The 11,337-nt window shown below is 38.6% G+C and overlaps 1 protein-coding gene and 1 long non-coding RNA gene across 3 annotated transcripts in view; one reads left to right on the forward strand and one right to left on the reverse strand.

The window, feature by feature from the left end:
- LOC117658373 (amine sulfotransferase-like) overlaps nt 1-4,568 on the reverse strand; it is a 28,526-nt gene extending 23,958 nt beyond the window's left edge. The window contains exon 1 of one of the 2 annotated variants that reach the window (XM_087882675.1): nt 4,413-4,568. The gene's annotated coding sequence lies outside the window, so the exon portion shown is untranslated. The remainder of the gene's footprint in view (nt 1-4,412) is intronic. The other variant, XM_060689088.2, reaches the window with a different exon arrangement.
- Nucleotides 264-11,337, forward strand: LOC132711092 (uncharacterized). Its single transcript, XR_009621879.2, has 3 exons — nt 264-448; nt 3,172-3,323; nt 10,262-11,337. It is a non-coding gene; the product is annotated as an uncharacterized LOC132711092 (long non-coding RNA).

The following is an 11,337-nucleotide window of genomic DNA, read 5'->3' on the forward strand; positions in this document are numbered from 1 at the left end:
CTACTGAACCAGACTGAGAGACCATTTAAAGGCTCAGGAGCCCTTTGCAGGTGTTATGGCTTAATTAGCTGATTAGAGTGGGATACTTTGAGCCTAGAATATTGAACCTTTTCACAATATTCTAATTTTCTGAGATTGTGAATTTGGGGTTTTCATGAGCTGTAAACCATAATCATCAAAAGTATGACAAATCAAGGCTTGAACTATCTCGCTTTGCATGTAATTAGTCTATCTCATATATTAGTTTCACCTTTTAAGTTGCATTACTGAAATAAATGAACTTTTGCATGATATTCTAATTTTTCGAGTTTCACCTGTATCTGGATCACGCGATCTGGTAGCGCCACCAACAGGAGGCTCCTCCTACCTGCCCGGATGTCATCACGTCCCGTTTTTTACCTTCTGCGCATGTGTGAAACGTGCTTATATTTGCGAACCAGTAGCGAAGGTAAGTGAATACCAACCCTGACTAGTACCTATAAATTTATTAAAGAGTTTTTAAATATTGGTATGTTTTAAAGATGAAAGTATATTTCTATATGCCCAGGACTTGGAATATATCATTATATGAAGCATTATGGATTTATAAAGTATGGAATGCAGATTTTACTGTTTATACCCAGATTAAATCTTAGATTAATTATATATGTTTCCTTTCCATATATAAATGGGCACATGGTATCATTAAAAAGTTGAGCAATATTATTTTGTGTGGTCAAACATGTGATCAGCACATTTAAAACTTGGGTTGAGTGATTTTTCAAAGTTTAACATAGGCTGCTCATGTTATCTTTTTCTGATGATTTTTGCAAGGATTTTTTTAAATTTAGTTATTGGCCCATTCTTTTTTCCCTTTGGAACAGTGGTTCTCAACCTTCCTAATGCCGGGACCCTTTAATACAGTTCCTCATGTTGTGGTGACCCCCAACCAGGGGTGGGTTCCAATTTTTTTTACTACCGGTTCTGTGGGCGTGGCTTGGATGTCATGTGACTGGGTGGGTGTGGCTAGCTGGTCATGTGACCGGGTGGCCATGATTATGTGTATAGGGACTACTCAGAGGGCTGAAAAAAGTCATTTCTGACAGGTCCTCACGTTTTTGACTGGTCCTCACACTTATGACTATCCTCACATTTATGCCTGTGCAGCATTCTTAACAACCATGTCACTCATTTCACAACTGCTTCTCTTCACCATGGTGATAAGATAGGGCAAAAAACGTAAAATGTGAGGACAGTCGTAAATTCGAGGACTGGTCAAAAGTGCGAGGACCAGTCAAAAATAACCTTTTCAGCCCTCTGAGTAGTCCATGTGCACAAAAGGACTACCCAGAGGGTTGAAAAAAGTGATTTCTGACAGGTCCTTGCACTTTTGACCGGTCTTTGCACTTATGACTGGTCATCATTTATGCCCATTGTAGCATTCTTAACAACCGTGTCACTCATTTCACAACTGCTTCTCTTCACCATGGTGACAAGATAGGGCAAAAACGTAAAATGAGGACAGTCGTAAGTTCGAGGACTGGTCAAAAGTGCGAGGACCAGTCAAAAATAACTTTTTCAGCCCTCTGAGTAGTCCATATGCATAAAAGGATACAGCGATGGAGAGGGATGAAGGAAGAGAAGGGAAATTAGAGTAGGAGGGAGGGTAAGAGAGGGAGGAAGAGAGGAGGAGAAGGAGAAAGGAAGAGGAAGTAGGGAGGGGAAGAAGGGGGGAGAAGAGAAAGTAAGAAGGAAAGAAAAGAGAGAGGTGGTAGGTTTGAGGAGAAAAATTGCTGTAAAAAAGATGAAAGGGAAGAAAACCAACCACAAACAAATATAAAAATATTAAGATAAAGAATGAATTGTTAAACTTTAAAGAATAAAAAAGAACAAATATGAATAGCAATAATTAGAAACACACATACAAACATACAATGTATTTTCTTTGAAATTTAAATGGTGTTTAGTCATTTCAATTAAATTTACAATTTCTATATTTCCTTTTTGCCATATTTATTCCTCATCTATTTTTTAAACAAACCAATATTACCCTTCATCCTCATCTCTAATCTTAATCAAATTCAATTTTTCCCTTCTATTCTATATTATACCCCTTCGCATTGTCATCTATTTTTATATCCATCCTCACATTGGTTAATTATGTAATTATGTAATACAGTTGTTTAATACAAATTCAACATTTTAATATAAATCAATTAGTTATATAACTATCTTTTTTGTATATTAATCAATATGAACATGAATATTCCAATTATTTCCATGCAATCCAATTTCTTACAATTAATTATATTTACCAATAATAATAAACCAAATAATTTCCCCCCTATATTCCTCCAAACCACAACTTAACCATTTCTGCTTTCAACATAATATACAATTAATAGTATCTCAATTATTACAATTCCCTAGTTAAATAGAGCTTTTTTTCTTTTGTGTTTTAAAATCTTGAACCTCCTCTTTTGCCCTAAATTTCCCATTGTTTGCAGTTTTGCACCAACCTTTTTTGGTGAGGAAAAGGAAAAAGAAATCTCTCTCTGCCTCATTTTGTCACGTTGCAGCAAAGACCCTGCTTTACTTTCAGTTTCGCTTTTTCAGCATAGCTAGGGGGAAAAAATGTGCTCCAACAATTTACCTCTTCGCAGCTAGCTAGCAACAGAGCCCTCCGCAAAACAGCTGAGAGCAAATCAGCTGAGAGTCGGGAGGCTGATCAAATCAACTTATGGTAATTAACCTATGCTGAAGCTGAAAGGGGCTGTTTTTTCTATTTTTGCAGGCACCGGTCTACTCATTTGTTTTCTTTTAACACTGATCAGCTGTAGGACGGCCCTTTGAAGCCCCGCAGCAAGAATTTAAACAGTTTTTTCCCCTCTAGCCATCAGCTGGGACTCAGGAGGCAGCAATAGATTGGGAGTGGGCGGGGTAAGCGAACAGCGATCCAACAGAGGCAGAGGGTGAGGGTGAGTGAAGGCATGGGGGGGGTGAGAGAGGGCTTTGGTGACCTCTGTGAAATGGCCCTTCGACCCCCAAAGGGGTCGCGACCCCCAGGTTGAGAACCGCTGCTCTAGAAAGTGTGGGCCCATCCATCATTGGGTTCATTTTATCTGGTACAATTGGATGATAATATCATGCTGTGTAGAGGAAATTAGGATCTAATGCTTTATTTTTGCACAGAAATAAAAATGCACATTTGGGATCCAAGTCCAACTCAAGTGTGCCTACAGATATGCAACAGTTTTTATACCAGAAAACCACAACTACACATCAGAATTTCCTTATGTTTCATCACGTGATCCTGATTTATTGGAGACATGTAACATCCAGTGGTAGGTTTCAAAAATTTTTTACTATTGGTTCTGTGGGTGTGGCTTGGTGGACGTGGCACAGCTTGATGGGCATGGCAGGGAAAGGATACTGTAAAATCTCCATTCCCACCCCACTCCAGGGGATGGATACTGTAAAACGTTCATTCCCTTCCCAAACCAGGGGAAGGTTACTGCAAAATCCCAATTTCCTCCCAATCAGCTGGGACTTGGGAGGCAGAGAATAGATGGGGGTGGGGCCAGTCAGAATTTTTACTACCGGTTCTCCGAACTACTCAAAATTTCCACTACCGGTTCTCCACAACTGGTCAGAACCTGCTGAAACCCACCTCTGGAAACATCCCATAATAAGCATAGAGAGTGTACTTAATTATCTAAGTTCTTCACCTGTAATTTGTTTTTAACATATTAATGATAAACTTTCTACCTTTGGACTTTGCCTGGACATTCTTGATAGCACTTAAGCTAAATGCCACATTATCTAAGGCGGGGGGGGGGGTCAAGCTGGGCTGGCTTGAACTCCCCCCTTAGATATTTTTAATTGTTAAATTGGTTTTAGTTGGGATAATTTTAAATTTTATTGGGCCAATACTAGTTTAATTCTTTTAAAATTTTAAATTTTGTATGCACTGTTTTTATCTTTGGCTCTGGCCCTGAGTCCAGCAGGAGAAGGGCGGTATAAAAATCGAATAAAATAAATAAAAATAAATCTTTCCCTGTTCTAGCAAGGGGCCCACTTGCGCAAATCTTCAGCAACAACCTGCCAATTAGACAGACATTTCTTACATAATGAAGCATTTAAGGTCAGCCTCCTTAGCTCTTTGCTAACAGATACCAAAGCCAGTGCTAAATTAGATTGCTGATTTCAGCAACAGAATGAATTGCATGTATCATTTGCAAAAGCACCTAATAGTTTGATAATAAGTTAATAGGCCAGACCCTCAGATCCTCAATGTATCTCCCTTCCTCCTCCCCCAATTTAGTGCTGAAGCCAAACTTTCTGCCTCTGCCCTCCAATCTCCCTCCCCTTTAATAACTTAATTTGCTAAATTTACTATGCGCGTAAAGAGGGTGTCAAAATGTGTGACTTACCTTGATGAATGACGGGCTGGTTGAAGAGCGGAGAGAAAGAATCACCCAGGAGTTTATTTTTTAAGAAAAAAAAGTGGGGAGATTGAACTGAATGGAAATATTTGGAAAGCTTCTTAATGCTTAGCTGACTTCCTTTCTAACCCAACCTCTGCCACAGCAATGTGCTATATGTGCTAAGACTTAACTTGCTTTGCAGTTTTTTTTTCAGCTTTACACACAAACTCCCAGAACAACTTTGCCTCCTTCATCTCCCCTCCCCCTGTATAAAATTTCACTCCACCCCTTCCAGCCTTCTTATCAATAAACATAAAGCTGTGATTCTACATAGTCATGTTTATGACAGGCATGCTCAGGACACATGAGCCATGTCAGAATTCATGTTTGGGTCTACTTAAAAGTGATTCTGCACACACACTGAGTTCTAGATGTGTCAGATACAGGCCACTCTGAAGTTCAACGGTTTAAACGTCTGTGTGCATTTGAAAATAATATAGTAGCCTCGGATTCCAAAGTGTTTAATAACAGTTCTGCAAATCAAATTGTTTTTTTTTTAATTGAAAAAGTTTTTCAAATACAGATTTTTCCCCCTTTTCCCCCCCTCCTCCCTAACCCCCTCCCCCTCCCCTCCCCCTGTGGCTTCTCCAAAATAAAACCCAAATTAGTAACAGATTATATAATACTTTCCCATCCTTTTTACTCCACCCCCCATATGCTGACCCTTTCTTTCTAACAATATTATTATATCCCCCTTATACTATACATTTCAAAGCAACATTCAGCTGTAAAATTATATAATAAATCCTAATTTAGCAATTTCTACTCATAATCTATCCATTTCCTCCTCCCCCATGCATATATCTCTTAATTCAAATCTTTTACGTATATTAATATAACATAACATCCCTTTTCCTAAACTAAACAATCAATATGCTAACCTATCTCCACCCACTTTCCTACAGGTCTACCATACATAATATTTTCAATATCTTTGTTCTTCTGCCCACACCACTAAAAAAAAAATATTTCCATATATAAATAAAATCCTCAAATGACTTTAAACTTGTAATCCATATGATATCTTCTGTAATGTCTTTCAACTGGATTGTTAATTCCATCACCCATGTTAGGGTAAGGTGACCAGACGTCCCGCTTTTGGCGGGACAGTCCCGATTTTTAGCAATTTGTCCCGCGTCCCGCGGCGTTTCAAAAAAGTCCCGATTTTTCATTCTGCCTCCTGAGTCCCGCTGCCTCTTGAGCCCCAGATGATGGCTAGAAGAAAAAAAAACTGTTTAAACTCTTGCCCGGGGCTTCAAAGGGCCGCCCTACAGGCAATCAGTGTAAAGAGTTCCTGAAGCAGTTTTTTTTTCTCCTAGCTAAGCTGCAGAAACGAAACCGAAACCAGGATCTTTGGTGCAACGTGACAAAATGAGGCAGAGAGAGATTTATTTTTATTTTTATTTTTCCTCCCCAAAAAAGGTAGGTGAAAAACTGCAAACAATGGGAAATTTAGGAGGAGAGTTCAAGATTTTAAAACACAAAAGAAAAAAAAAGCTGTATTTAACTAGGGAATTGTAATAATTGAGATACTATTAATTGTATATTGTGTTGAAAGCAGAAATGGTTAAGTTGTGGTTCAGAGGAATATATGGGGGAAATTATTTGGTTTATTATTATTGGTAAATATAATTAATTGATTTGTAAGAAATTGGATTGCATGGAAATAATTGGAATATTCATGTTCATATTGATTAATATACAAAAAAGATAGTTTTATAACTAATTGATTTATATTAAAATGTTGAATTTGTATTAAACAACTGTATTACATAATTACATAATTAAACAATGTGAGGATGGATATAAAAATAGATGACAAATGGAAAGGGGTATAATATAGAATAGAAGGGAAAAATTGAATTTGATTAAGATTAGAGATGAGGATGAAGGGTAATATTGGTTTTTTTAAAAAAATAGATGAGGAATAAATATGGCAAAAAGCAAATATAGAAATTGTAAATTTAATTGAAGTGACTAAACACTGTTTAAATTTGTGAACCGGCCAAATACTCTGTTCAAAGAAAATAAATTGTATGTTTGTATGTGTGTTTCTAATTACTGCTATTTATTCATATTTGTTCTCTTTTATTCTTTAAAGTTTAACCATTCATTCTTTATCTTAATATCTTTATATTTGTTTGGGGTTGGCTTTCTTCCCTTTCATCTTTTTTATTGTACAGCAATCTTTCTCCTCAAACCTACCACCTCTCTCTTTTCTTTCCTTCTTACTTTCTCTTCCCCCCACCCTCTTCTTCTCCTCCCTATTTCCTCTTCCTTTCTCCTTCTCCTCCTCTCTTCCTCCCCCTCTTACCCTCACTCCTACTCTAATTTCCCTTCCCGTCCTTCATCCCTCTCTATTGCTGTATCCTTTTATGCATATGGACTACTCAGAGGGCTGAAAAAGTTATTTTTGACTGGTCCTCGCACTTTTGACCAGTCCTCGAACTTACGACTGTCTTCACATTTTACGTTTTTTGCCCTATCTTACCACCATGGTGAAGAGAAGCAATTGTGAAATGAGTGATATGGTTGTTAAGGATGCTGCATGGGCATAAATGTGAGGATGGTCATAAGTGTGAGGACCAGTCAAAAGTGCGAGGACCTGTCAGAAATGACTTTTTTCAGCCCTCTGGTTAGTCCTTTTGTGCATATGGACTACTCAGAGGGCTGAAAAAGTTATTTTTGATTGGTCCTTGCACTTTTGTCCAGTCCTCAAACTTACGACTGTCCTCACATTTTACGTTTTTTGCCCAGTCTTATCACCATGGTGAAGAGAAGCAGTTGTGAAATGAGTGACATGGTTGTTAAGAATGCTGCATGGGCATAAATGTGAGGATGGTCATAAGTGTGAGGACCAGTCAAAAGTGCGAGGACCTGTCAGAAATGACTTTTTTCAGCCCTCTGAGTAGTCCCTATACACATAGCCATGGCCACCCGGTCACATGACCAGGTAGCCACGGCCACTCAGTCACATGACCAGCTAGCCACGCCCACAAAATAAGCCACGCCCACAATGGTGTCCCTCTTTACCAATCTTAAAATCTGGTCACCTTATGTTAGGGTAACATCAAATTCAAATTCCAACAGTATGTTCGGTATCTTCAATTACCATCTTTCCCCATCAATGATAAATGTTTTCATATATCAAAAAACCACCCGAGTGACTTTATATTTATATTCCATATAGTGTCTTTTGTAATGTCTTTCATCTAGATTATTCATTCCAACCACTGTGTTAGGGTAACAACCAGATCTTCTGCATGCCCCAATCCCATAGTTCTATTGCCTTGTAGCTCAGCACAAGCGTAATCTATTTGTCAAAGAGTCCAAAATAGAAAGTTCCAATCCACTCAATTAAAGGCCATCTTCCACATCCCAAAAGCACAGCACTGCAGAGATCTGTCATTCTTCTCAAAATAGTATAATCCAATACTTTGCCTCAGCTATATTTTCATGTATTTAATCGTCTCTTAAGTAACTGGCATTAAACTGTTGTTTGGTCTCAAAAATTTTTATTTTTGTAGGACCTGCTTCTTCTTTTCTTAACTTTTTGTGGCTTAGATCTCCATCCTGGTTGCCTTTCTAAGAGTTGTATATCAGCTGATTGATTTCCATGCTGGTCTGTAACTTGATAAGTCATCACATTAGAATCCAAAGCCTCCTCTCTTGTATTTAAAGGTGATCCAACTATAACCTCTGAAGGAGAATCCAAAAGCGGCTCATCCAAAAAGGCCTCTGTAACTTGTTGTTTTTCCATTACCTCCACCTCCATCTGCTTAGCCTGGGTTTCAATCTCTTGTTGATTTTGCTTTTCTTTATTCCCCTCATGTGTTATACATAGAGATGTTGAATCCATTTTAATAACCTTATAATAAAATTCTTCCGCTTTTTCAACAGTATTTAGTTGATATCTTTCTCCTTGATATCTCAATATTATTCCAACTGGAGCATCCCACCTAAATGGGATGTTTTGTTTCTTTAGCTCAGTCACCAAAAATCCAAAATCCTTTCTATCTTTTAACATCTTGGGCGGCAGCTCTTTAAATATCCAAATCTTCCTTCCATGCATTTCAAGAGTGGAGTTAAAAGACTTTTGCACAATATCATTTCTTATTCCTTTATCAGTAAAGTAAATCACCACATCTCTAGGCAACTGCCTTTGCTTTGCCAACCAAGAATTTTCTCTGTAGACCTTATCAATCTTACAGGATACCTCTTCAGGACTAACCTTTAAAATCCCAGCCAGAACTTCAGCAGACGTCTTTCTCAAATCTTCTTTTTTATTTTCCTGTATCCCCCTAATTCTAACCGCAAATTCCATAAATCTGAATTGCATCATTATGACTTCATTTTCAATCCTTTGTTTTGTATTATCTGCATTGTGAGTCTTGTTGTCAGCTTCCTTTATTTTTGACTCTACTTCTGAGCTATTTTCTTGAATCATTGTTAAATCATTTTCAATTCTTTGTATTTTATTATCCAAGTTAGAAATCTTATGATCAACTTCCTTCATTTTAGACTCTATTTCTAAATTAATCTCTTTATCCATCTTTATCATTGCGTCTAAGAAAGTTATCATATGTTGCTTGAATTTATCATACTTTTGTTGAACCAACTCTTTAATTTCCTGTCTAAATTTTTCAAGGTTCTGGTTCACAATCTCATCATGTCTTGCCATCTCCTCCAAAACAAATTGCGTTAGATCTTTAAAGCCATTCCTCTGCGTCTGCAAGCTCAAAACTTGTTCATGTGGTTTATAAATGGGGGAGCCCCCCCCACAGCTTGGTTGTCTGGCTTTGTCAGTTTTAACGCCATCCTGCCACACAAGCAGATTTTTTTTTCCCTTTAAAGAAGAAAACTTTTCTCCAAACAATATCAATATCAAGTCTCTAAGAAGGAAGAAGCATGAAATAGGAATTTTTCTCTTCACTTCTAGCCAGCGCTATTGTCTCAATTACTTTGTAACATATTGAACTAGTCAAATGGAAGGACTTTCACTTTCGGCTTTCTTCTCAAGCCTCAGCTAGTCGCCATTTTAAACTTTCTTTTCCCCCCCTTCCACTCTTCTTTACTTTTAAAGTCAGTCTTAGGGTTGTTAGAAATACTTGCAATTTAGGGTCCCAGGTCCAGATTTCATCCTACTTATTCAAAGAATCTGTTAGTTTTCGTTAGTTGGTCTGGTCCCATCGCCTGGCTCTGCAAGCGCAGAGTTCTCCCGAAGCCCAGAGCAGCGGCGAGCGAAAATAGGGAGCCTCATCCTGCTTCCTCCCCAGAGACAAAAAAAGAACTCTGGGGACTTCGCAGAGGGCTCTACCTGCCCTCGCCGGCTCTGTCTCTCGTTTCCTTATGGAAACGGAGTTTTTCGAGCCGCCTTTCAGCTGTAAAGGCGGCTCTTTACGGGCGACGGGGCTGGCGGTCTCAAGGGACCGTCTGGCGGCGACGGAAGCCAAACCGGAAGCCTGCAAATCAAATTGTTAGACACCACCAATATGTGGGGCAACTCAGGGCCTCTGCTAACAGAATGCAACAAAGCCTGTTGTTGGGGTTTTGGTGAAGAAACTGATTTCTTCAGACTTATCGTTTCTGGAAACCACGTTGTAATTCTAGTGATCAGAGCAGTGGAAGACTTAGGATGTATCCTGCAATTCTCACTAGTCAGACTGTGGAATTGTGAATGGTCCATCTGTAATGCCCAGGGAAGGACACAGAGTGAATAACTGGTTTTATTTATTGTTATGTAAATGGCAGTGGTGCAGGGAGCACACTAACAGGATATGTTTCATATTTTGCAGACTCCGAATTAACACCCAGCAACAATCAGTTCAAGCATCTTATTTTTTATACATCTATGGAAATTGTAATAGTCACAACTCTCCTGAAGGTTTTTCTGATGTAAAATATAGCCACTGTCAGAGAACATGCTATTTCCATAGTGAGTTAAAAGAGATGCAATTCAAGTGAAGATCGACTTCCTGGTGATTGTTGGAATGATCTGCAGGGTACAAATTGTCCAAAAAAGGCCATGTATTTTACTGTACAATAGCATGTTATAGAGGGTAGAACAATAAACAGCGGATGAAAGCTCATTAAAGACAGAGCCAACCTTGAACAAAGGAGAAATTTCCTGATAGTAAGAACAGTTTAACAGCTTGCCATCTGGGTGCTCCATCACTGGAATTTTGATGAAAACATTGGACAACCATTTGTCCAGGTCTCCTGCCATAGGCAGCTGGTTGGACTAAAAAATTCAAGGTCCAAGATCCCTTCCAACCCTATGATTCTATTCTGTTCTATTCTTTCCTATTCTTTTCTCTCCTGTCCTGTCCTGTCCTGTCCTGTCCTGTCCTGTCCTGTCCTGTCCTATCCTATCCTATCCTATCCTATCCTATCCTATCCTATCCTATCCTATCCTATCCTATCCAATTGACAGGACCAAATGTGTAGGAGACTTGTGTCTGAATTCCAGCTCACACAAGCAGAAAGCAGCTGCAACTGCCCATTCCATTATGGCCTTTATTTCAGATCCACATCACATTTGCTCAACTTTTTTTTTTTTTTTTAATTTGATTTATATGCTGCCCTTCTCCGGAGACTCAGGGCGGCTTACAATGTGTTAAGCAATAGCCTTCATACTTTTGTATATTTATACAAAGTCAGCTTATTGCCCCCACAATCTGGGTCCTCAAGTTGAGGTATGTTCTTGGGTGATCAAATAAAAATACTTCATAATATTTTGGAGGGGTTTTGAGCTTCAGCACACATGGGATGTTCTGAATATTTCATGCTTAGTATCTACATGAAATTGCTGGATGAGGTTACCCAACAAGACATCCTGAAGGTGCTTTTTCAAAAGGCAACTGGTTTTTTG

Source organism: Pantherophis guttatus, chromosome 1 (genome assembly GCF_059756535.1).
Source record: "Pantherophis guttatus breed Tessera chromosome 1, ASM5975653v1, whole genome shotgun sequence".
NCBI lineage: Eukaryota > Metazoa > Chordata > Lepidosauria > Squamata > Colubridae > Pantherophis > Pantherophis guttatus.